General features: G+C 45.5%; 1 protein-coding gene across 20 annotated transcripts in view; it reads right to left on the reverse strand.

Annotated features, from left to right (window-relative positions):
* Ppfibp1 (PPFIB scaffold protein 1) overlaps positions 1-26,596 on the reverse strand; it is a 142,898-nt gene that overhangs the window by 109,399 nt on the left and 6,903 nt on the right. For 4 of the 20 annotated variants that reach the window (XM_085687374.2, XM_085687379.2, XM_085687373.2 and 1 more), the window contains exon 2: positions 12,002-12,070. The exons of the other annotated variants lie outside the window; for them this stretch is intronic. The gene's annotated coding sequence lies outside the window, so the exon portion shown is untranslated. The remainder of the gene's footprint in view (positions 1-12,001; positions 12,071-26,596) is intronic. 20 annotated transcript variants of the gene reach the window in all.

Below are 26,596 nucleotides of genomic sequence, written 5' to 3' on the forward strand. Positions count from 1 at the left end.
ACACGGCAGCTCACAACTGTCTGTGACTACAGTTCCAGGGGATCTGGCACCTGCACACAGACATACATGCAGGCAAAACACTAACACACATAAAATAAAAATGAATAAATCTCTCTAAAGACTTGAGCTGTACATAAACTATAGAAAGGCATTTTTCACACACTGGGAGCTGCAGGGAGAAATCTGTTAAAGTAACTATGCGACAGCCAACAAAAATATCCAGGCACGCGTGTGAATCTGAACACTGTATGCCTGGGAAAGCACAGAACTAACATGCAAAGTGTGTTCATGCTACACAGGGTGAGAGGAGGGGCAGAATGCAAAAGAACTAAACACCAAGAAAACAACCCAATGAAACAACGATGGCACGCAACAGAGAGTGCTCAGAAGAAGGAATGCAACGGCTGAGAGACACTCTCTGAGTGTTCGCCAAACTCAGCCACCAGGGAAATGTGCTTGGTGAGGTCACTATGGAGATAGGGGTGGTGGCTCCTCAGGAAACTAGAAACAGATATCTACCATATGACCCAACCATACCTGGGCATAGGCCCAGGACACTCTCCATCCTAACGGAGAGACAAGTGCTCATCCATGTTCACTGCTGTTCGACTCACAACAGCCAGGATGTGAAAGCAGCCCAGATGTTCATCTGCTGGTGAAGGCATAAGGAAAATGTGGTACCTAGTCACAACGGAACTCTATTCAGCGGTGAGGAGAAATGAAATCTGCAGGTAAATGGAGGGAACCGGAAAGGGAAACAACCCAGCCCAGAATGTCGGACGCCACATGTTCTTACACACGCACAGCTCTTATTTTGCATGACTCTTCAGACCTGTGTGTTTAATTTGAAGTGCCTGTTGACTCTAGGAAACTGTAAAAGGGCCACTGAAATGAAGAGGAAAGGTAGATCTTTTAGGAGGGGTGTGGAACACAGACAACATGGAAAGGAAAGGGGGAAATGGGGAGGGTTTAAGTGGGGAGAGAGACGGGAGGGTAAGACAGAGAAGGAAGTAGACGGGAAGGAAAACAAACATTAAGGATGTTTGGAAAAGTCATACGGAAACCTATTTTATAACACACACACACGTGCACACACACACACACACACACATACATACATACACGGCGCACACTTCAGATTAAAGAGTTTAACTGGAGCTACCTACAGAGCAGGTAATGTTCCTACCAGAATCCATAGGTGGCCAAATAAAAGGTCCCGGTTATGGGATATATCCCTGCCAGTTGGTCACAGACATCCCAGAGATTCGTCAAATATTATGGAATATTGCCATTGCTTCCTTATTAACCAGAAAGTTTCCTCCCTGATGGCTAGCTGTCATGGGTATTACAGAAAGTACTAGGCAGGCTACAGAGTGTATGTATCAAAAACAGTCTGGGCCAGCTGTGACCCTTGTAAACGGCAATAATGACCAGCATGGCAAGATAAGTCCAAGGGTGCAATGGTAGGATGGATATTGTGGGTAACCAACTGCTTGCCTTCTGGGTGGATTTGAGGGGGGGAATGCATCCCTGGTACTGTAAAGCTGACCAAATTCCACAGTTGGGGATCCCCTAGGCCCTAGAGGTAAATGGACTACTATTATTTTGCTAAGTAGAAATAATATCAAACTACCCCCAAAGCTGTACCTCTATATCTATACATTAGTACATATCTCTGGCCTTATCAGGGAAGTTTCTTTGTACAGTGTATGATACTTAACATAGAAATTCACACTAGATCAGAGCACAGAGAACACATTATGGAACAACCAGCCCCAAATGGGACATCTCTATCATACTCCTAAGACTCAAGAAGCAATTCAAAAGAGGGGGAAGAAAGATTTGCTTTGTTTTGTTTTGAGACAGAGTTTCTCTATGTAGCCTCGGCTGCCCTGAAACTTGCTTTGTAGATCAGGCTGGCCTGAACTCACAGAGATCCGCCTTCCTCCGCCTCCCAAGCCACCACTGCCCTGCAGGAAGAAAACATCTTAAAGGCAGAGATCAGGGCAGGCTAGAGAAACGGTGTCTCTGGACTTGACAAAACCACTGCACCTCACAAGCTCACTGCAACTGTGGCTGCCGCCCAAGAACAAGCCAGTCCACATCCCATCAGGAAAACAGAAAGGGCTTCTGAATCCTGACCCCCTAGCTGAGCAGCTACCAACACTTCTGGAGGAGGTAGAGTAAGGTCTTCTCCAGTGGATGACCCCACACCTGAGTATATGGGCATCGCATACTGAATTCAATGGTTAAAAAAGAAGGAGGTGGTGCGGGGAGGGCTAGGGAGGTGGCTTAGCAACTGCGAGAGCAGACTGCTCTTCTAGAGGACCTGAGTTTGATTCCCAATGCCCCATCAGGCAGCTCACAAACACCTGTAACTCTGACTCCAGGGGATCCAATGCCTTTAGCCTTCAGTGGTGCCCACACATATGTAGCATGCACTCATGGACACAGAATCGTACACATGATTTAAAGTAACATAATGCTTTTAAAAAAATAAACAAAGTTGGGAGGCAAAGCTGGGGAGTGACCCAGGAGTACTTAGGAAGAGGAGTAAGGGGTTAATGTTATATATATGATTATATACACGTATGAAATTTTCCAAGAATTAATAAATATGTATATTTTTAAAATTCCCTCCGTGACTTTTACTACCGGAAAGCAGACCAAAGATGAGCATAACACAAAGCGTTAGGGAAACTCCGTGGAGTTTGAAGGCCATGAGGCAGGAATGCTAAGCCCTGATGGGACATGTCACCACCCAAGGTTCAGGGGACACCACAGCAGAGGAGAGGGGCGTAAGAGCCGGAAGACGGAAGGGGTGCAGTGCGGAGCTGACATGGCACGGATGTTCCACACAGGAACACACAGCAACTGTGGCTACTGCACAAGATCGAGACAAGGGCATCGGTTCCATCAGATGGCACTAACTCGATTCCACAGGCTAAAAAATATATAAAATGAAGGTGAGGGGGAATGTGGGGAGTGGGAGAAGTGGGAATAGGATTCAATCAAAGAATAAATAAAACCTACTGGAAAATAAAAATTAAAAAAGACTTCAAGGCAGGTAAAAGACCCAGCTCCACTGCCAGAAAAATTACCTCAAGCTTTGTTTCCTCTAGAAACCCTTTTACCATTCCTAGAGACACGTGGGTTCTCATCCCAGAATCCTTTTCTTCTCTTCCCTATTCCCTACTAGATTAGTAAACTAACCATGTTGCCAGCCACTTGCACAAACACACAATCCCTTTGCTTGTTAGTCTTTTTTTCAGCTCTTCTCTTTTTAGTCACAGACCTTGAAATTGAAAGTTAACGGAAAAGGAAAGCCTTCAGCGAACGTTCTGACAAGTCTCTCTTCCTGGAGGCAGAATAACTCAGGACAACTCCACCCCGTCCAGGTTTGCTCGAGCATCGTTTGAAGAGTTCAGTGTCACAGGACAGCACAGAGAAGCACAGAGGGCCCCAGGAGCAGAACCTGAAGGGTCATTCAGGCCAGATTTAGATCCCAGCTCCACCCAAGTTACCAACCTCTCACCACCTCAATTTACTCATCCTAAAATAGAATGCTGAGAGCCACCTTAACTGGTCATTCTGTGACAGAGAGCTCCCAAGGAGACCACACAAAGTGATATCTATTACAAAAGCCCCCACAGACCGCCAGTCCTTCTTTAAGGACATGTGTTGGACACTGGCAACATGTGTGAGATTCAGATCACACCCTCTCCGCTCATCTTTGTCCCTTCCATCTGTGCTCAGCAAGTCTACCTCAGGACATGGTAATTAATGCCCGTACTCCCACAACTGGGGAGGCTGAAGCAGGAGGATTGCCAGGAGTTCCAGGCCAGCAATGGATGAATCGTCAATAGACCTTGCCTCAAAAGAAACAAAAACAAAAATGGACAGAATTCCCGAAAGCATCAAAATAAAACAAATAGGCTTAGTTTATGTCTCCATCCAGGGCAGATTCATCTGTCCTCAGGCAAACCCTCCTGCAAGGCTCCAGCTGGGTCCTCACAAGCTAGCCAATCACTTATTTATTTATTTATTTAGGCATCTACATGGTGTAGGAGGTCCTTTTGTTTGTGTGTTGCTTTTATTGGTTAATGAATAAAGAAACTGACTTGGCCTGTGATAGGGTAGAACTTAGGTAGGCAGAGAGAACTGGACTGAATGCTGAGAGAAAGAAGGAGGAGTTTGGGGATGCCATGTATCCACCACTGGAGACAGATGGGCTGAAACTTTGCTGGTAGACCACGAACTGGTGGTGATATACAGATTAATAGGAATAGGTTAAATTAAGATATAAGAGTTAGCCAATAAGAAGCTAGAGCTAATGGGTCAAGCAGTGTTTTAATGAATACAGTTTCTGTGTGGTTATTTCGGGGCTAAGCAGCCGGGCAGCCGGGATGGACAAGCAGCCCATCTCCTTGCAACACCTATATCTATTTATCTATCTATTTATTTATTTGTGAATGAATGATTTGGTTCTTTGAGGCAGGACCTTGCCTTAGTAGCTGAGGCTGGCTTTAAATTCACAATGTAATTGAGGATGACCCTGGACTCCCGGTCTTCTGGTCTCTACCTTCTGAGCACAGGTCAAAGCTACTATACCTGGCAATCATTTGACTCTAAAACAAAAGATTATCAACTATTTGAAAATAAAGAAAAAACCTTGGTCTCGATAGAAATGTAATATATTTCACAGGAGGACAGAGTTTCAAATGCTGTGACACCCTCAAGCATGTGATGTCCCCAACAGCACATCTCTGTACAAAGACCACGGCACAGACTCTGTCTGTGACACCCTCGAGCGTGTGACGTCCCCACCAGCACATCTCTGTACAAAGACCACGGCACAGACTCTGTCTGTTTTGTCCTTAGGGGAAGCCACGGCCACTGGCATTTGGGGCTCCACTGTACATCAGTATGGTCTTCTGGGTTCTGAGGAGGAGGAAGAAACAACTTCTCCTCCTCCCAGTCTGTGTCCTCCTCGCTGGAGAATGTCAACTTAGCCCACTTACACTTATTTTTTTATGTTAGGAAATAGCAGGGTTCGTTCCCACTGGTGCTACGTATATGCATAGAAACTTCACTATTTAATTTTCGTGTCTGGAAGGAGAAGCTTGTAATTATGCCATGAAGCATAACTATAATTAGGTCTTCTAATACCATAGGTATCCCTATGATCCAATTGTGAAATAGCAGAGGGTTCTGGTACTGTGTGACTCAGTTAACTTTTCTCTCTCCGGGGCCATCACACTCCTCGGGCCTCAGGAAACATGAGGGAATCTTAGTGAAAATGTGTTTGTGTGTTTAATAAAGAAATTAAGCTATTATAATTGTCATCAGAATTTGCCATGGATGAGATTTGCATACAGATTTGGTAATACTTTATTATGAGCAGAGCTGCAGAGATGGCTGAAAGTGCCGACTGTGTCAGCCATAAGGACCTGAATTCAGATCCCCTGCACCTACAAGGATGCCCAGGACAGCATCGTGCACCTGGAATCGCAGCCAACCAACTAATGAGGCCCAGGTTTAATGAGAGACCTCATATCAAGAAAGTAAGGTGGAGAGTGACAGGGAAGACACACAATACCAGCCTCCGGCCTCACACAGTTAAGCGTGCACACACACACAAACGCACACATCTATAACTTACCCAGTATAAACAGATGTGTGTGTTGGGGCAGCGAGGGGAGGGAATTACCTATTAAAATCATTTTCCCCAACAAGTACCCCCACAAGAGTAAGGTACTTCTTGACCTGTACAGGATATCGTGTGTGACTCTACACATACAAGCACACTAAAGCACAATCACGTCCGCTTTCCTGTACCGCCATTCCCCCGGGGAGGAGGAAGATGACGAGCAACTCTTCCCATTTTTTATTATAGGATCTGACTGCAAGTAGCCTTGTTCATTCAAACACGAGTTACATATTCCAAGGACCAAACGGTTTCTGGAAAAGCCCAGGTCTCAGGAGAAGGGAAAGGTGTGAGAAATGGCGCACACGCACACGGGCACGCTCACAAAGTGCTCACAAGAGATATGGCACCAACGCAATTCAGCCGCTCACACTCCAACACACCCCATCAAAGGCTCCATTTAGAATTCTCAAACAGTGGGAATTCTCCCGAGTCGATGGAATTGCAGAAGGCAGCTCCTGCTCCAATAATTGTAAGCTTGTCCCTAACAAATCTGAATCACTCGTTTCTAGTATAGAATCTCCAGGGAACAGTTTAGCACTTAAACAGACAAAACGTACATGCCTACAAGGCTGGACACCGTCCAACCTGGCTGAAAAGTAAAAATAGCACTGATAGCGGACACTGAATACAAAAGCGGAGCTTTACAGCAGGAGATGTGCCTGGTAAACACCCCCAGTCCTGTCTCTTCACTTTCCCAATCACTCCCTTTCCTCGTGTAAAAGCAAACACTGTTAATATGAAGCTACTCCCAAAACTTCCAGTTTGTTACAAAAAAAAATAAGGTCTATAGGAGAAAAGTTTGTCATTCACTAATTTAAAAATGAATCAAACATTGGGTGTGATGCACAGCTTTGATCCCTTGGGAGGCACTTGGGAGGCAGAGGCAGGCGGATCTCTGACTTTGAGACAGCCTGGTCTACAGAGCGAGTTCCAGGACAGCCATGGCTACACACAAAAACCTTGTTCAAAAAAATCAAAATAAATAAATAATCAGGAAATGAGGAGATTCATTTTTCCTAAAGTGCCTATGAAGTCAGTCATAAGGGATTTCCTCATAAGAGGATTCAATACAATATGAGATTCTCAAATTAAAGAAATAAAATCCAAGTCATTGAGGTATATTGTAAACACCATTACAGGGCATGGGTTGGGTTGGGTCTTCACTGAGTTCTTAAGATTCCCAGTCCTTCCCTCGCCCTTCAAACACATATGCCCTAGCAAATGTATTCGCTCCAGACCATTCTAAGGCATCTTGTCTGAAAACTAAAGCATAAGGTGAGATGGTCCATTAGGTCATCATCGGTCCTTCCAACACCTCTCCTCGTCGAGGATTAGAACTCAGAACTACACTGGATTTCCTGCCCTCAAGAAGAAAGGACAATGTCGTACAGAACAAGAAACAGTAATAAAACTCCATTTGGAATTTTCAGTTCCCGTAACCAAACCTCCTATGGAGGCTCTACCATGAAATCTGCACAGCTGGGAACCTGGTCTTTCACAGCTCTCTGGCTATTACGGTGGCTGTGCGGTGACACTGCAAACCCAGCTCTCCATCTGTGACAGCAAATACCATCACACAGAGAACAGCAACAAGGCTCAAAGCTCCACACTAGACAGCTTGCTCTGTAAAATATCTACATGTTTCATTAGCATACTGAAATGAACACTGATGACCTTTGCTACTCGGGGTGGAAAAAGGAAATCGTATTAGCCATTTACATGCGAGTCAGAAATTAATTTAAAGTTCGACCGTGAGAAATTAAAAGCCTACACCGACGGATTTTGTTTCTCCAGAAGATCTTAAAATTAGCCTATCAACCGCAAAAAGATTACTCAAAATCAGCATTTTATGCCAAGAAACTGCTTTATCCCAATAGCAACAGATGTCTTCAGGAAGCAGCTTGAGTCACTAAGCAAGCTGCTAATCCCAAAATATTCTGTCTTCATTATTCATAATTCAACTTAAGCTTCACAATTAAGTTCCAAACACCGGCTAAGTTTAACTCTGACAAGTAACTGCTTTCCCTACAGTCGTTTCAACCCTAAGCACACACCTACATACGTGCATTTTCATAAACATAAAATATAATACCTGAGGCAAAAAATGAACTACAATTTTACGTAAATGGTGGCCTTAAAACAAACATATGCTTGCCTTATTTTTTGATCAAACGAATGAGCATAAAGCGGGAGCTCCTATGCCTCAAAATACTTTTTAATAGACTTTGAGACCATGGTAATGCAAGTTCACTAACAAAAAGTTTAATTCTGGATCATCAATCCCAAGCTGTTTCAGACCCAAGCAATTGTTCCTCTGCAGAGAAAGAGGAAAGAGTTGAGTCTAAAGACCCTTTACCTCCAATCCTGATTTATGTTTTCCTCCAAAGAAAAAGCACAGTATCTGCCAAGCAAGGCTCAGTTTTCACATCAGGGGGAAAAAAACTGCAGTCATATTTTTTGCATACAATAATCACCGCTATTTCATCCACTCAAGTAAAACCAAAGCAAACAAAGGAATGAAAACTCCAGGGTTCTGGCAGGAATAGGACAAACCACCTCCAGAATAGTTCCAAAGCCTCTTCAGCAGCCCTCAGGCACAAACCGCTGCACTTTTTTCCTATGACGTGTGAGACACTAGAGTCTATGGGCCACTTCTCTTCCAGACGTAAATGATGCTCGGCAAGGCCAGTGGGGCAGGAATAGTTACAAGACCATAGAACCTCGAGACCAGAGCCAGTGGCTAGGATCACGATCTAAGTATTTTTCAGGATGGCTAGTGGTTGATTTGACTTGGCTTACATAGGGTCTTGTTCTACAGACTGCCCCTGAACTCATCTCTACCTCCTGAGTGCTGAGTAACACATGTCAAAGGCATGCTCCACTCATCGGCCTTGGCCAATGTATGTTCTGAGACGCTAGGCTGTCATAGGCTGCCGTCCTGGGCTCAGGCCTGACTCCACCCCGTGCTCTTATTAAGACTGTTCTCAGGATCAAAGATGCTAAAGCCGATTCCTTCTGCTTGGCACACAGACTGGTGTGTGATACCAACAGCCCTGATTTAACCTCCACGGGCTCCAGAGCTCCAGCTCTTCCGACCACACCCATGAGAGCACAACTCGCAGTCCTCGGGTCAGCATCATGTCCACTCCAGCACTGGAAACACCCCAACTGGGCAGCATTCCTCTTCAAACAGATGCAGCAGCGTCTCCAGCCGGGAGCACAAAGAGCCATTAACTACAGACTCAAACACTAACTTGCATTGATCTGTTAACCCCGGCTGGGTTAACTCCCCTTAGCACAGACACTGCACATTTGGTTTGTGCTGAACCACGTTGGAAGCAAACCAAATCACCCCCGCTTTAGATACTTTCAAAAGTGTAAATTTCTATGACGTAGCTGTTAAAGTTTTATCAACTTTCAGGCTGTTTTGTGAATTTTGACAACCACCAGTTGTCTCTCCCAGACATGTCTCAGCCACAGCTTCCAGCCAGTCACCGATACAAACGCTGACTAAGAACCGTGTGGCAAGTGCTACCGAGTTCCAAATTATCTCTGAATGTGCATCTCTCTACCAAAAACATTGACGAAACTTCAGAAAGCAACTTGCTCTAAGTGGAGTGAACCGCTTCACCGGGACAAGAAGGCTGGGGAAAGCAGGTGTAAGGAAGACACTGCTGGGGGAAATGCCACCCCCGCACTCCCTGCCGCCACTCCGCTCTTTCAGATGACTCTGTGCATTGTCTGCAGGACCTGGGAACTCCAGCAGGACCAGCAGTCGATGCTGCTGCTGAGCTCCCAGTCGAAGCCACTCTCCTTACAGCTACGCACCTTGGGCAAACCAGATGGGAACTGTGTAGAAATACTAGCACTCCTGCAAGATGCGTTTTCTGCCCTTCTCAGTTAGTTCTGTGAGACGGCAGGTTTTATCCAAAATACTCAGCAAGAATTACTGATCCACTGCCTCTTGAAACGGGTTTTAAATAATGCACAATTCTTAAAGCATTTAGTTATTCAATCTGGAATGTCTAGGGGGACAGAAAAATTTAAAGAAAGAAAGAAAAGAAATCACACCTGTCTGTTCACAAAGAGGGTCACTGAAAATGTACTAAAATGGATGAAGAACTGCTGAAAGGACCAAATTCAGGTGACGCGAGTGGTGCTCCTTCCATTCCTGTCCCTGTCCCCCCGAGAATAAGGCTTTGTGTAATCAGTGCCCTTTATCAGTGGCCTTTCCCTGTCACTGCAGGTAAGATCTGCAGACCAGAATTACTTTCTCTATAACTCCTAGGTCACCAAACCACAGGAAGTCCATCACGGGGTTGCTAGGAACTCGAGTTCCGGGGACTTGTCTCACACACGTCAAGGAGCACAGCAATTCCACCCACAGAGAACTCTGCAAAGGGTACTCATGATGTCACTGCACATGACGTACACAGGGTATCCAGCCCAGCAGCCACGGCCTTCAGGCTCGAGGCTGACAGACTACAGCGGCAGCCAGTAAATCAGGGAAGGTTGTAGCAGAACCAACAGAGGCCGACACAGGCGGCTTTCATCGGGGTGCGAGTGCGCTGTGCCAGCCCGGGGTGAACAATTACAGCCGCAGCACCGCTGAGGGCCAGCAGGAAGGATCACCTGGCCTTCCACCATCCTCCGTATCATGTTCGCTGTGCTCCTCTAGACTTCCTATCCACCACTGCTCCACCACAGCCAAGGACCAGACTGCAGTTAGGTTCAGTTGTATTCAGATTAATTGGGCAGCAAAGATTCTCTGCTTGGTCAACCTTTAGCGAGACTCCTGAAGCTTCTCCTAGACACTGCCGTGCAATTCCTTAATTGTTCTAGGACATGGAAAGATCTAAATTATAAATAAAGCCAGTTCCTTCACGCTAAGCCAGTGTAAGAGACCTAGAACCAGAGGAGGTCTGTACCACAGGACGAGTGTGACTATTTTTGGCAGAACGGTTACTAGGATGAACAGACAAACATTCCCATCTTAGTTAAGGCAGTATCACCACCCTTGGGTCATCCTGCCTGACCCCTACAGAACTCTTGATTATGTGTCCACAGGGAACTCTGACTATCCTCACCAGAACACACACTTGTGGAACCCAAACCAGGTTCTGTCACGATTAAAAATAAATCTGACAATTGTGGTACAGGACTCACACTTAGTACTAGCTAACATGGCCTTGTCCCAAGGTTAATTACGCTGATAGTCTGTGCATCTGTTTCTCATGTGAAAATGGGACTAAGTACCTGTCTAGGGGCATGACTCAGCAGCTGAGAACGCCAGCCGCTTTTCCGGGGAACCCAAGCTTGCTTCCCAGCACCCACATCATGTGGTTCTTGACAGCCACCTTTAACTCCAGCTCCCAGGGATTTTCTGGCCTCCATGGGCACCTGTACTCTTGGGCACATAAACCCAGACACAGATATACATGCATATACATAATTTAAAATAAAGTAAGTTTTTCAAAAAATGGAGAGAGAGCCTATCCCCACTGCCTACAGAAGAGCGAGTCCATCTCAGACCGTTATAAAGATCAGAAATGTTCCTAGGGATCTAAGCAAAGGAAAGCTTTGCCACAATAGCCAATAAATGTCAACTTATTATCATTATTGCCAGTCTTTTAAGACTTACACGTGGCAACTGTCTATTCTTTGTGCTTGTCTTAATTTGCTTTACAAATCAGAGGTGTAAAGTACTTGTGTGCTACAGTGTTGGGGGTACCCACAGGATCTAAAACAGGCAGGTGTCGCTGGGCTGGAGCAGAATCGAGGCTCTGCTGCTTACAGAGTCATTAATTACAAAGGTTATCTTTTCACATTTTACTCTCTGACAAATTAGAAAGTATCTTATCATCAGTGGTGCCTTCCATTCAGTGTTCATCTTAGACAAGCTACTTTATATCTATAAAATTATAAGTTAATCATAAAATTAATACTGCCCACATCTCTTAGAGTTACAGAAAAAATAAATAACCCTAACCCCTAGCACACGCTTGTATAACAAACCACGAATAACCACACAGACGGCCAGCAGCTTTACACACCCAGGATCTCCTACACAGGAGATGTATCCCATGTATTTTATCTAACAACCCTTATTATTATTATTTCCACTTGCCCTGGAAATGCTTGGCTAACATGCTTGAGTGTGCAGAAATCCTGGTTGGCCTCATTTTTTGCAAAGATCAGGAACAAAACACAGAAACCCTCCAAAAGAGCAATATGCTCACACTCAACACACGTTGTGAGGATCTGCCCCACCCAAAGCCCAAGGTTACTAACCAGGCCACACTGGTGAATCCCAGCTCTTGGCAGTGGCTGAACTCTGGCTCAAAGTCTAGACACTGGGACCTGGGAAGACAGGAAAGAGCTCTTTACAAATTCAGCTAAAACTCTTAGAGTGTAATAACAAGAATCTTGAGTGTTTTCTCGTTATGATCAGCTAATTCTTTCATAATAACCTAATTTCCTGAGGCCCAAGTGTCTAAGAAGGCCGGGTTACAAGTCTGCCCTTCAGTACTATGTCCTACCTCCTGGGGACATTACGCAATTTATCAGCTTAAAGGAAGCAAATCTCCCCCACACTTCAAGGTCCCACCCTCCAAACAGCCAAGAGCATCCTCTCTGGGTGATGTGTCAGGCCTTCCCAGAGCAGAAGGAGGAGGCCAAGGTGGGGTAAGAGGGTGTTGTGCTGTGGTACCGCATGAGTGAGAGTTTCCGATGGTTTCTAAGCCCAACCGGCTCTGCCTCTTTCCTAAGTCTGCAGCCAGTCAGCCCTCAGTGACAGGGTTTTTCATTTGACCTTTCTCCATTTCTTGTCCTGATTTATTTCCCAGATGTCTATGAAATGCTCTGCAGATCACTTCTGGTCCAGCTCTTCTTGATAGACTTTGTAAAATTCTGGTTCTTCCAAAGTTTCTCTCCTAACAATAGTCCTTTCTCTCTGCACAGCACCTCGCTTCCTGCCAGGAAACTCTTTTTCATCTTCTGTGGGGACGTGAGTCACAATGACAAGCCACAGCTGGGGATCCCTCGAGAGGTGGTCCTCAAACTCCAGCCAGTGAGTAGGTGCATGGGTACAGGCATGTTCAAAAGACCAAGTGAGAACGGCAAAGACTGTGACAAAGAGTACCCACGTCTCCCGGGGCAGCACACTCCAGAGAGGCATCTTCTCTACCGCGGTGCTACAAATCCTCACCTGGGGAGACCTGAGCTTCTAATTCTGTGCTCTCTTATTCCTAGCTAATACAGTAAACCACCTGGCAGATCAGCCACTTCACATCCCAACAATCAAACTGCCGACATCCCTTTAAGGGGTTCAAAGAAGGGTGTTTTTTACAAAACCTGTCTCCATGGCAACCTGAGTCTGCTTGTCTTCTGAAGAGAGAACAGCGAACTATTTATCTTCCCATTACAAACATCATGGAAACAGGTTGGTAACACCTTCTTCCACCTGGTCACAGAGAGTTCCCGCCTGATAACACAGATCAAAGCCCAGATTACACAAGCTGTCCAGGGGTTGAGGGAGGCTTCCTGGGAAGCCAGCACATGCCCATGTGTACGTACACACACACACACACACACACACACACACACACAAACACACACACACATATCACATAGACACAGACGTCAACACACCAGCATACCACCCGCTTTGGCTGTGTGTCAAGGCCAAACCACAGGGATCCTCATCACTAGGTCCTGCAGGACACCCAGCCTAGTGACACATTGGGTGAACGGAACCGACGATTCTTGCACACTTATTAAGACAGAGAAAAGCAGATCTGTGCTCACTTCTGCCGCTATGACTCACTCTGGGCTTGTGCACGACGAAGTGTGTGTTCCTTTGGCCTTACTCACTCACACCACAAACCATGACAGTTTCGGAAATTTGCTGAGCACAATTGGCTTCTGGAAATGCCAGAAAGTAGACAGACTTGGTCTCTTGGCAAGGGAACTCTGCTATGGTTTGAATCTGGACTGTCCCTAACAGGCTCATGCTTTAAAGACTTAGTCTCCTGCCAGTTTGACTACTTGGGGGACGCTGTAGAACTTTTGGGGTGTGGGTCATTAGAATAAGCCTTGGAAGGAAGGTTCTCTCTGGACTCGGGCCTAGCTCTCTAGTTCCTGGCCTGACCACTATTGTGAGGAGCTGGACCACAGACACGGAACTTCTCGGCCATGCCTTTCCTGCCATCAAGGACTGAACCCCAAAACCATGAGCCACAAATCTCTTCCCTTCAATGGCTTCTGCCAGGTGGTTGTCACAGTGACAGGAAGAGTAACCGAAACAGACACATAAATCTCAGCCCTCAGCAAGGACTGAAACATCCCAGCAGGAGACACCATCTCCTCCGTTTGCCCTCCACTCCCGTTTCCTGGAAGGTTCTGGGCTGCAATTTCTGTGCCTTTCCTGCTTGTTTGTCTTTTGTGATGACGGCCATCAGTCTGTAAGAGCAACAGAAACCAAGTGCTTCAGAAACCAAGGCGTTTATATACTTATAGGGTTAATATTCTGATCGTGCAGCAATTCAGGCCGGGAAAATTACTCCACTTGGGGATCAGCCATTTCACGAATACAGAAGTGAGGCCCTACGACACCACAATGAAGCAAAACTATCACCAAGTAGTGTGTGAACTCCTAAGAAGCCGTAGGCCTGCTGTTTAATAATTAACAAAGGGGTTATGATCTCTTCCCCCTCCATTCAGCCACAGGGTCCAAATTTTCTGACTTGCAGACTAAAGTAAAGTGTCTTGCCAAATCCACGACTGTGTTTGTTTCCCTTCCTACTGGTGAGACCCTCGGGATGGTCTCACAGACAGGGCAGCTCCACTGGACACCACTTTAGGGCTTCCAGTGACCCCAGTGCAGGACATGTGCTGGCCACCTAGGGTCAGAGAGCTGTGCCGAGGACACCACAGGTCCCCTCTGAAGTCTCATGAAGGCTGAAATTCGAAAAAGACTCGTCAGATGGCCATTCCATTAAAAACTACAAATACTTGACAATCAGCTAGGGTCCCTTTCTGAACAGCAGTGCAAGCTAGTCAGCAGCCACGGGAGCACACCACGGTCACAAGGCAGTACAGCGAGACCTAACGAAACTAACAACTTGCACACTGTAACATCACATGGCACCATGAACTGCCGCTACTACAAGGGGTGCCAAAGCTGGCACTGCCGAGTTCACCCTCAAACCCCAGCGGACTCCCTCTGCGAAGCTACCTGTCAAGAACAGATCTATCTCAAGTGCACACTGAGCTCTGAACGACAAGACGACCTTTAGTAACAGGCCCAATGCTTGGGCTGAGACTGATACATGGTCATCATGCTTGCATCCCCAAGAGAGCGGACAGAAGGAGGAGGGACCACAGCAGGGCCAGGGAGGGATCCATACAGGCTCTAGTCCGGGTAAGGACATGGGACGAAAGGAGACCTGCCACAGCACCAGGAGTAGGAAAAGCAGTGTCTGCTCTCATCACCAGAGGACTGGAGTCAGGAGATTTACAGGGGAGAAGTGGACTTCTCCTTGCATTCCTAACCTTACATTTCTGCCTAACGATTTCCTGCATCTTACATTTCATCTCATCTTTGAGCCTGACAGCCTTCCCTGTGAAAGTTGGCCTGGTATAATTACGCTCACTCTACAACTGGCCGTGTGACTTGTCCAAGACCACACAACTTACCAACATTGGGGTCAGACTGCCAGGCTCTTGGTTTGGAGTCTTTCATTATTATTGTTGTTGACATTATAATATAATTACATCATTTTCCCCCTTCCTTTTACTCCCTCCGAACACTCAGGATTATTATTATAAAACTCTGCTCATTTCCAATTTGTCTATGTACTTCTTCAAACTTGTATAAAAGTCCCTGAAAGCTTGGTTGTAACAAGATGAATAAAAACCCAGAGACAGAAACTAGAGTTCAAGTTGAAGGTCAGAAAAGCAAAGCAGCCAGCCACTGGTTCTTACCTCTACCTCAGTCCGAAAATGGGAGATCCTGCCTCCAGGAATCTCAGAATGAGACTGTGTGTGAGAGCTGTCTCCTCCCGGCTCTAGGGCTGGGATTAAAGGTGTGCACCACTACTGTCTGGCTTCTACGGCCACTAGTGTGGCTACTGGGATTAAAGGTGTGTGTTACCACTACCTGGTCTGTAAGGCTGATCAGTGGGGCTGTTTTACTCTCTGTATCTTCAGATAAGCTTTATTTATTAAAATACAAATGAAATATCACTAAACCTGGTTCCTTCTTACTTTCCCACTTCCCACGTTCATGCTACAGATCAATAAATATTTCATAAGCCCAAGGACCGTTAATGGCTCAAAATTCTGGGGAGGAATCAAACAGCATCAAAGGACTCAATCTCTCTCTCTCTCTCTCTCTCTCTCTCTCTCTCTCTCACACACACACACACACACACACACACACACACACACACACACATCATCATCATCAACATCATCATCATCAGAATCTCTCCCTCCCTCCCTCCCTCCCTCACACTCCCTCCCTATCTATCTCGATCTCTGGGTGTGTGTGTGTCTCTCTCCCCCCTGCCTATCTCCCTATCTATCTCTGTGTCTCTCTCTGACTGACTCTGAACAACCTAGACCTTCTGTTGCTGATACAGCCCACAACAGCACGGCTGTTTCAAAAGCACGGCTGACGGAGGCTGAAAGCATTAAATTCACCAGCACTGAACTTCGCTCGCTCATCGACTTCTTGTCAAATGCATCTGTGCGGAAGGGAGTAGAAAGAGCTTTAGACAGCTCAGACTTCTTAGTCACCATAGCTGCCCCTAGAAAAGACTGTCCCTGGTCACCGGGTGCTGCTGCTGTTATTTGAGGCGCTTGCAGGATTTCACTCACGCCAAGCTGGCATTCTGTTCCTGCAGTGAGAGGTGCGGGACAGAAGTCAGAAGGGATCTTCACGCTGTCGACAGAGAGCCTCGTGTAGGTCTTACCACACAGCTCAGGCAGACACGAATCACTCCAGCGGCCAACCAGCCAACAAGACACCTGGCAAATCCCACCCCTGCCTTGGCTCAATGGGCTGGTGCCATGACTTCACGCGACCAGCACAGAGCTGCCTGCTGGCTTCCCACCTCAGGATCATGAAGCATCTCTCCAGTCCTCGAACCCACCAATTAGTCGTCAAATCAGTACCGGTTTTTTCTTCTATTCTCTCCTCACCATATCAACTTTCCCCACTGTTACGTCCAACCTCTCCACCTCTGTCCCCAAACGTCCACTTAGACGTCCAATCAAGAAACCATATAGCAAGCCTGGAATTTTAGGAAAATAATTCCTACTGATCATTAACCTGAACATAGCATTTTACAATGTCCCAGACTCAGTCTGCATCATCACAAGATTTGGCCAACGAATGTACATTGTTCCCTGAACACTAGACATGTAAGGGAACACAGAAATCACATCAATCTACATAATCATTGATGCTTATTGTATCCATGTCTTACATAAGGAGCATACACATCCAAAGTTATATTAAAATTATAATTTATGGATGTATATAAATAACATAAAGGAAAATTGCCCATCTTTTCTCCATTCCTACCAAGATACAGGAAAGGAGGTGAAACACCACAGGAACTTATCCAAGTTGGCAGAACAAAGCCTCGGATGCCAGTCATCGGCCCAGGAAGCATCCGTGAGGACATTCCTCCATGAGGGCAGCCCATCTACTCTTAGAATACTGAGCTGATTTACTGTTACAACCACAAGGCTGGAGAGATGGCTCTTTCAGAGGACCCAGATTTGACTCCCAGCACACACGTGGCAGCTCACAACTGTCTGTAACTCCAGTTTCAAGGGATCCAATGCCCTCTTCTGAACTCTTTGGACACTAAGATACATGTGCACAGACATGCAGGCAGGTAAAACATCCATACACATAAAACAACAAATCTCTTAAAAATATTAAATGCAACCATGACGTCAGGGACCAAAAATAAACAAATAGAACATGAAGTTAAAAAACACTATTTTAAAGGAGATTCCCAACAAGTATCTTTAACTCTGTAGAATAAAGACTATATTGGACTAGAATTCTGAAAGCATTTAACTACTTGGCCTAACTTATTTAATGGCAAAGCCTGAATAAACACACAGTTTAACAGAAGTTAACTGGCAAGACAACCTTGTGCTGAACTCAGGCAGAAAAGCCTCTCTATCAGTGACGGCCTCATCACGTCACGAGGGCTTAGCGTAAGCGCCAATCAAACCTGACTTTTAAACAGCATGAAAATTGAAGTTTATTGTTCTCTGAAGCTTAGCAACTTTATCTTTTCTCATTATTCTATTTATAAAACATGGACAAGTCACAACTCTTTCAAGAATGCCAAAAATCTTTGTTATGTGCAAAGGAATAACCGAGCTATTGCCCTTCACGAGAGCTGTGTTCCTCCAGGAACAGACAAAACACACTCTGCTTTGGCTGCGGGCACAGTCCTAAGCTGGTGACTCATCATCAAACTCTTGAAGCAAAAAGACCTGAAAGACGCAGGTGACTTATCCAAAACAGAAAAGAAAACACACTGAACAAGAAAACTTCCTCACATCAAAATACAAGCAATATTTGTATTTTTTTCAATTTGAAAAAATTCAAAGTAAGTTTACCAGTTATTTTAAAACTTTTGAACAACAACAATAACAACAAAAAGGCTGCAATTTTGGTTTTCAGCTAGGACAGAATCATTACTGAACTCCTAAGCAAATGAGCTGGATATCATGCCAGACATTTCAGTTTAATCCAACAGTCCTACGAGGTAAAGATATTTCACCCTACTGATGAGAAGCCAGAGCTCAAGGTAAGTACGGAACAGAGCCACAATCCTAAAACAAGAGTATGTTGGGATTCTATCCAAGGGACATCTGATTCCAAAACCTGAAATATTTGATGCTACATGCTCTACCTACTCGCTCCACCAGGAACTTACAAGTCCACATTACAATGATGGGATTGTCCCCACGTGGAGCAGATCAGCCCTGGAACCAGAAGCTGTGTTAAGGATGCCTCCACTGAGTGGTGGTTTCCTCCCAAATTAATGGAGATGAAAATGGTATTTAACCTCATAACGTTGAGGTGAGAAGCAACTATAAAAGCCACAGTGAAAGGCCTTGCCAAAACTGCCAAGTGTTTCATGAGCGTTGCTTTCCTCTCTGAGTCTGGGTTGGTACAGCTGCTGAGCAACTGAGTGAAGGTCCAAGGCCTGGTAAGACTAGACAGCAAAGCCGGAAGGGGCAGGGCCCAGGCACAGATGGGACCTGTCCCAGTCCCTGCTTTCTCTACCTTCCCATAGACAAAACACATAAAAATGATTGTGGACGCACTCTGTATCATAGGAGGTCACAGGCTGCCGGTCATAGTTAATTAGCCGGTAAACTCCCTTCCACCCAGAGGCAAGAGAAATTAGAAGCAAAACCAATCAAGCTAAGCCTGGCCCGGAAGAGCATCATCTTTTCTTGCCAATATCCCTTGTGTATTCTCCAGGTGTCCATGAAGGCTTTTACCCCAGGACACGGCAGGCACACAGGCCTGAGGTCAAGTCTCCCCAGGAAACAGTGGTCATCTACTCTGAGATAAAATTCTAAACGCTGGTTATACCAAACGGCAACTTGCAGAGAAAAACGAGTTCACTTTAACAGTGACGGAGGCAAACTGAAGATCTTAGGTGGCCAACAATGGATAAATGAAGGGACAGGAGAGACGGCTCAGCAGTTAAGAAGCACATGTGGCCTTGCAGAGGTCCACAGCTCAGTTTCCACACCTCACACCTGTAACTGCAGCTCCAGGGCATCCAACAGCCCCTTGTCAGACTCCTCAGGCACCTGCGTGCCTGCATGTGCCTGCCTGCATGTGCCTGAAACCACACACAGATATAAACAAATAAAATATAAATAAAGTTGTTTTAAAATAAAAATTAGACAAGAAAACTAGGTTAAAATATGTGCAACAATTGATAGAGGGCAAATAAGCAAAAACTAAGAATTAGAGTTCATGAAAAATAAAAAAAATGATAATTCCCAATAGACAAAATGGGTGAAAAGCATCATGCCATTAGTCATAGACCCACATTTGATCTCATTAACAGCAAACGCATAGAAAAGATAAAGTATATCTTTTCTCTTTTAAAATCCCCCAAATATTATGAAAGCGAAACTGAAAGAAAGATTAATTAATTCTGGCTAATTACAGCACTGCTACCTAGGACTTCCATCCAACCAAACCCTCTAACGCAGCTTCCGTCTCACAAACACGGCACAGACATCAAACTCAGAAGGCTGCCGACAGCACGAATGTTCACCAAAGCAGAAAAACACGCAACACGTCCCACAATCTAGAGCACCTGAGAACAGTGCTCACAGATGCTCAGAGGTGCAAATCAAACAATGCTTTGGAGGATTCGGAGTTTCTCTGTGTAACAGCCCTGGCTGTCCTGGAACTCATTTTGTTGACCAGGCTGACCTTGAACTCAAAGATCCACCTGCCTCCACCTCCTGAGTGCTGGAATTAAAGGCGTCTGCCATTGCCACCCTGCAACGTTAAATTTTTAAGAGGGAAGCAAAATTATATACTCAGAATACATGAATAGAAAAACTGAAAGGAAACATGCCCCACAGCAAAGAAACATACCCCTATGTGGCAGGACTGCTGACGGCTCCGGCTTTTTGTTTTGTTTTGTTTTTAATTTCCCTTCCTGGATTTGTTCAGGGATTTTTTTTTAAATTTTGAATGCACATGTTGGGGTAGGGGTTAATTTAAGTATGTGTGCCACATATGTACAGGGCAGGACCCAGATGCGAGAAGAGGGTACCGGATTCCCTGGAACTGGAGCTACAGACATTTATGAACTGTCCAGTGCGGGTGCTGGAAACCAAACTCAGGTCCTCTGAAAGAACAGGAAGTGCCCTAAACTACTGAGCCATCTCTCCAGGACCTGGTGACATTTTTAAAATTAGATCGTCATTATGTTTTTCCTGTACTATTTAAATCTATAAGGTACATTACTTCTGTGATTACAAAAATAAATAAATGACAATTTCAAGTGTAACTACACAATGAGCGATACATACGTAGAAACCTGAAGGCTCTCACACTTCACACAGTGAGTCAGCTGCAGCCAAGGCCACCATCAGGAAAAAAGCGCCTCTGTACTGAACTGGGCCTAGCACAACATTAGGCTTGTTGAGTCAGAACAAAAGATGCATGTCCCAAACATCAAAACATATTTTGGAAATTCATAAACTGAAACCTTTTCGACCAGGGAACTTACGCCAACACACCAAAATTATCTCCACAAAACAAACTAGCTGAGCAGGAAGTTTACTAGGAACACCCTGAAAACTAATAATTGTTTTTAGAGCTCTGAATAACACAGCCAGTTCATGTTGGTACACAGTGTGATATAAACAAACCATCTCCAGTGAGTCCGTCTGCTTCTGAACAGGACAGCATGAAGCTTCACACCACATGGCTTTGCCTCAGCAACACTCACAAAATTAACTCTTCGGGGCTTCGCCCTCTCAAAGGTTGGTCTTCTCATAGCGACTGCTAACTTCAGCAAACCTTTGTGCTCCATAGAGTTTCAGCTTCGTGCTTCTACGACAGACATCTGGGACCAGGCAAGGCTGTCAGGACAGCTTTCCTCAGTGGGATACTTAGGCACATACATCTCTGGATCCTGTCACAAGATACAAAGGCACTCCCTTCCACCCCCAGGTTGTGACATGGAAAACGTCTCCTAACATCATCAAATGTCTCTTTTAGTCGGGTGGTGGCGGTGCTCGCCTTTAATCCCAGCACTCGAGAGGCAGAGACAGGCAAGGATCTCTATGAGTTTAAAGCGAGTCTGGTGTACAAGAGCGAGTTCCAGGACAGGCCAAAAAGCTACAGAGAAAAACCAAAGAACCACAAAAACAGTCTCCTGTGAGTCAAAATCAGCTTCACTGCAAGCCACTGCTACAGAAACAGACTACTACTGTCCTCACTTGACAAACAGACGAAGAAAGTGATGAGGCCTCCAGAGCCCAAGATCCACAATTCTGTACTCCATGCTTCTCCATGGGACGCCTATCTTACACATCTTGCCTACTGATCACCTTTCTCCCAGCCACGGAGTCAACAAAGGACCTCAGCACACGCTGGCCCAAGAAGCCTTATCCTCGTCACGTGTTCATTTACTGCCTACTAGGGTCTCAGCAAAAATGGCAAGGTGTTCAACTAGCACAGAATCTGTTTGAAAAAGTAAGACACATCTAGACATAAACCATTTGGATCCCTCATCTGTAAAGCAAGCAATGCTTCTATGGCCTTCAGAATTACTTGAGATAGCACAACCGAAGTTCTTACTCTAACGTACAGTTTGAGAAACAACTACACGCCAAATGAACGGCAATAAACATGCCTAGCGCTAGAAGACTCAAAGTACCGAATGAGTTAGGCTGGACCAACCTAAACTCATCCCCTACAAAGTAGCTGCATTTAAAATCTACAACACAGGTTACCCGATTCCAGAGTTCTCTGGCTGAGTTCCAAAGGGAAGGGCGATTTCAGCAGGGAAACCATTAAGGAAGAGGACTCATGTCTGTCAAGCATGCCAGAGGTCAGTCCCTCTGCACAGGGTCAGGAAACACAAGCTCGGAAAGAGATCACGATCAGGTGAGGGGACATGGTGTCACATGGTGACACCAGCCTTTTTCCTAAAAAGGTAAATGAGGATTGCTACAAAGCGCAGCTCCAACTTCCATAATGAATCTCTCAGAAGAAAAGATGTGCATTCCGACTGTCAGGCAAGCGTTCAGTGAACACAGACAGCTGTGTGTGCACAGCTACGACTGGACCAGAACAGAAGGTCACCCGCTGTGAATACAGACTCAGCCTCTGCACCTCCGGGTCCAGTCTGCTTGCTCTCCACTCATCTTCCGCCACAGGAAAAGCCCAAAGGAGCCAGATCTTTTTTTTTTGTTGATTTTATTGAGCTCTACATTTTTCTCTGCTCCCCTCCCTTTCTCTCCCCTCCCCTTCTATCCTCCCACAAGGTTCCCATGCTCCCAAGGTACTCAGGAGATCTTGTCTTTTTCTATTTTCTACTTCCCATGTAGAATAGATCTATGTAAGTCTCTCTTAGGGTCCTCATTGTTGTCTAAGTTCTCTGGGGTTCTGATTTGTGGGCTGGCTTTCTTTGCTTTATGTCTAAAAGCCACTTATGAGTGAGTACATATGATATTTATCTTTCTGGGTCCGGGTTACCTCATTCAAATTCTAGCTCCATCCATTTGCCTGCAAATTTCAAGATGTCATTATTATTTTTCTGCTGTGTAGTACTCCATTGTGTAAATGTACCACATTTTCCTTATTCATTTTCAGTCGAGGGGCATTTAGGTTGTTTCCATGTTCTGACTATGACAAACAATGCTCCTATGAACATAGTTGAGCACACGTCCTTGTGGTACAATTGAGCATCCTTTGGATATATACCCAAAAGTGGTTATTGCTGGATCTTGAGGAAGGTTGTTTCCTAATTTTCTGAGAAATCACCACACTGACATCCAAAGGGTTTGTACCAGCTTGCATTCCCACGAGCAATGCAGGAGTGTTCCCTTTACCCCACAACCTCTCCAGCATAAGTTCGGTGTTCTTGAGCCAGATCTTTTCTAAATCTTAATTTCACTAAGTAAAAATTCCTAGACAAAATGCTGACTAAAATTTCTTCAAGACTGTGTAGGCCACATCACAGCGATCTCCAGGTAGTCAGTCCCTGCCTCAGGTTTACCTGCATGAGAACTCAGGGAAGCCAGAGCCAAGACTGGCAGGTAGCATTTGCAGCATGAAAACTCTGGGCAAAAAGACGATTCCCACCCCGGGCAAACGGAGAATGGACTGAGATTTCATCATGCTACTAAGAATGGCACATGATTTAAAACTGAAAATCTGTTTATTTCTGGAATCTTTGATTTAGTATAGCTGGACCTTGGCTGACTGCTGATCACAGAAACAGCAAAATGCAAAACCAGTCATAACGGGACATCACTGCGCCACACTCTTAATTACTGGATTGCTTTAGTCTTATGCTCCGTCCTGATGTCTTTTCAGCAGAGGCTCTGACTGGAAATAACACGTTAAAATAAAAATAACAGCAACCTTATCAAAACTCCTATCTAGTGCAATGGCCTCTGTTTCACAACCCCTTCCCATAGAGCACTTCCTGGTGCATTGATAGCTTCAGCCAGTGACTCAGTGTGGCTAAAGTCAGCTGCTTCTCACCCCTAAGAATGTTCACGTCTCCCTAAGAAGCTAGCCTGGGAACCATTACGCCATTAAGCCTGGCTGTCTAAAAAATCTCTTCTTTAAACAAACCAAGTTTTCCATTGTCTGACTTTTTTTCTTGCCACAACTTTCCACTTCAATAAATTAACCGACTGCCCCGAGACACATCCTGGTAAATATGTCACTTTGTATTGTGTGGATGAGAGACTTCTGTCATTATTTCAAGCTTTCCCTCTTGGCCAATAATCCCCAGAGCCAGCTCCTCTGGAGTCAGAGCAACTTGTCTGCGAAGTTCCTTTCACTGCTTCCTACTCTACCGAAGACGGCCTACAGGGAATTGACTCAAAACTCAACCCTTCCCATAAGAGCTATTTCCACTTCCCTGAGTGTTTTCTGCCACCCCACCGAAAGCAGAGTTTTCTAGAATTCACGATTAACCCACCGGCCTCCACCCAACCTTGTCTCTCGCTGTCCTCCCCCTCGCCTTGCACTCACTGCCTCATCACAACTTTCTCCGGCCGCACCTGTGCCATGCCTTCCCCATCAATTCCCTGAGGGAACAGGCAGTGTGGCCATGGTCACCAGCAGCTCATCCCTTTCCCTGTCATCCTCGACGCTCTACCCTCTGGATCCCTTCTCTCTTCTGCTGCTCTAACTGCTCTCGGGGTTCACAGAAAGCCCTGGCAGACTCCCCAGCCGACCCGTGCAACCCTGCTGCCCGAGATGGGACGAACAACCCCAACACAGGGTCACCCTTCCTATGGCCACCTTTGTCCTTTTTTATGGTTCCTGCTCTACGTCAGCTTTTCTTTTGCCTGGCCTCTCCTAAATGTCACACGTTCCAAGCGTTGGGTATCTGTGGGAGTTCATCTACTCTTAGCTCTTCTGTGACAGCTCTATGGAGGAGGCCATCAACCTAGGAATCTGCAAACTTAAATATCTAATTTTTGCTTAAAATCATGTGGATAGTATGAACTCACAATTCTTTTTCAAAAGATGCATTTGTTTGTATGTCTGTGTATGTGCATATATGGACATGTTTATGTGGGTGTGTACACAAGCAGGGACCAGAAGGGGGCACTGAATATTCGCTGTGTCCATCACTTTCCACCAACGCCATCTCCCTGAAATTCTTGGCTGGACTGGAAGCCTGAAAGCCGCAGTAATCCTCCTGTCTCAGCTTCTCTCAGAGCTGGGGATACTGGCATTTTCAGAGATGCCTGGCCTATGGAGTGGATGTCAGCATTCGAACTCCGATCTTTGTGGTTTGAGAACAGCACTCTTAACCGCTGAGCCATCTCCCCAGCCCCCACCTAACAATGCTTAAAAGCCTTTAGCATACCACTTACAAAGTCAAACCAGAGGCAGGAATATGGCCTGGAATGCTACCTACCTTACCTGGTGTCTAATGACCAGTCTGATTTATAGCATGCTCCCCCATCCCCACCCAAGCCCAGCTCACACATTCTGCACAGCCTTGACAACGTTGCTGAACCTCTCTCTCTTCCTGCCTTTGAGCCCTTGTATGTAAGGGACACATACAATAGCAATACCTCCTTCTAGAGCGAATGCAGGAATTAAGTTAAAACATGTAGGATGCTTACAAGTGCTTACTGCATAGCCAGAGCTAGGAAGGCATTGGCTCCTCTCACTGACAATACTGTTCACCTAAAAACCGAGCGAGAGGGTTATTTTATTAAGTTATACAGTGCGAACACAGGCAGATGATGACGTATGAATCACAGTGTGATCGCGAATCCTAAGAGATCAAACTTAACTCATATTTCCCACTAAAACTCCATTTCTCCTTATGTGCTCTTCTGGGTTAAGGGTCATCTATGCTCTCTAGACCCATTTTTTACTTATACACCTAGTGATACCCAGCACAGTATTCCAAAACCTTCTTTATAACTGCCCTCTTCCACACCTTTAAAAAAATTCCCAAGTAGGAGTGGCTTGTCAGATATTCAGTGAAATGATAACAATACCTGTCATCAGCCCAGGGCAGGTTGTTTGTCAAGAAAAAAGCTATTAGTACTTCACAGACATCATCAGACTAATCCTCATACCCACCCAACTACTCCCAGTTCACAGCAACTTAATTAACCAAAATCACACAGCTAGTAAAGACAGGAGATGCGAATCTACAATCATCTGGCTCCAGCGCCCACACCCTTCATTCCTGTAGGGCGTGGTTAATAAAATTCTCATAAGCACAACCTTTACCTTCTCAGCACTGGAGAGCAGACTTCTGGGTGTTCTGGTTTAGGAAGCGGAACTGAGGTCAGAGCTAAGGAACAGTAAGTGGACAGACACAAGACACTGTAGTTCTGAGGCTGACCCACCACCCTACCCACCTAGGTTAACTGAGACCGCGCTCGGAGAAAAATCATTGAGCTACTAATCAACCTTCTGCAGGGTCCCCACACGTGTTCCTTCCTTAGTAGCTGACATCTTCATTATGGCTAAAATCCTTTCTTAGAAATCTATATGCCAAATAGGCCAGCGGCAGTGAAGAGATGGGCAGATGAAATTTCGTATAACAGATTCAGAATATCATCTACTTCTTGGCCTCTAATTAACTT

Source organism: Myodes glareolus, chromosome 3, assembly GCF_982192425.1.
Source record: "Myodes glareolus chromosome 3, mMyoGla1.1, whole genome shotgun sequence".
NCBI lineage: Eukaryota > Metazoa > Chordata > Mammalia > Rodentia > Cricetidae > Myodes > Myodes glareolus.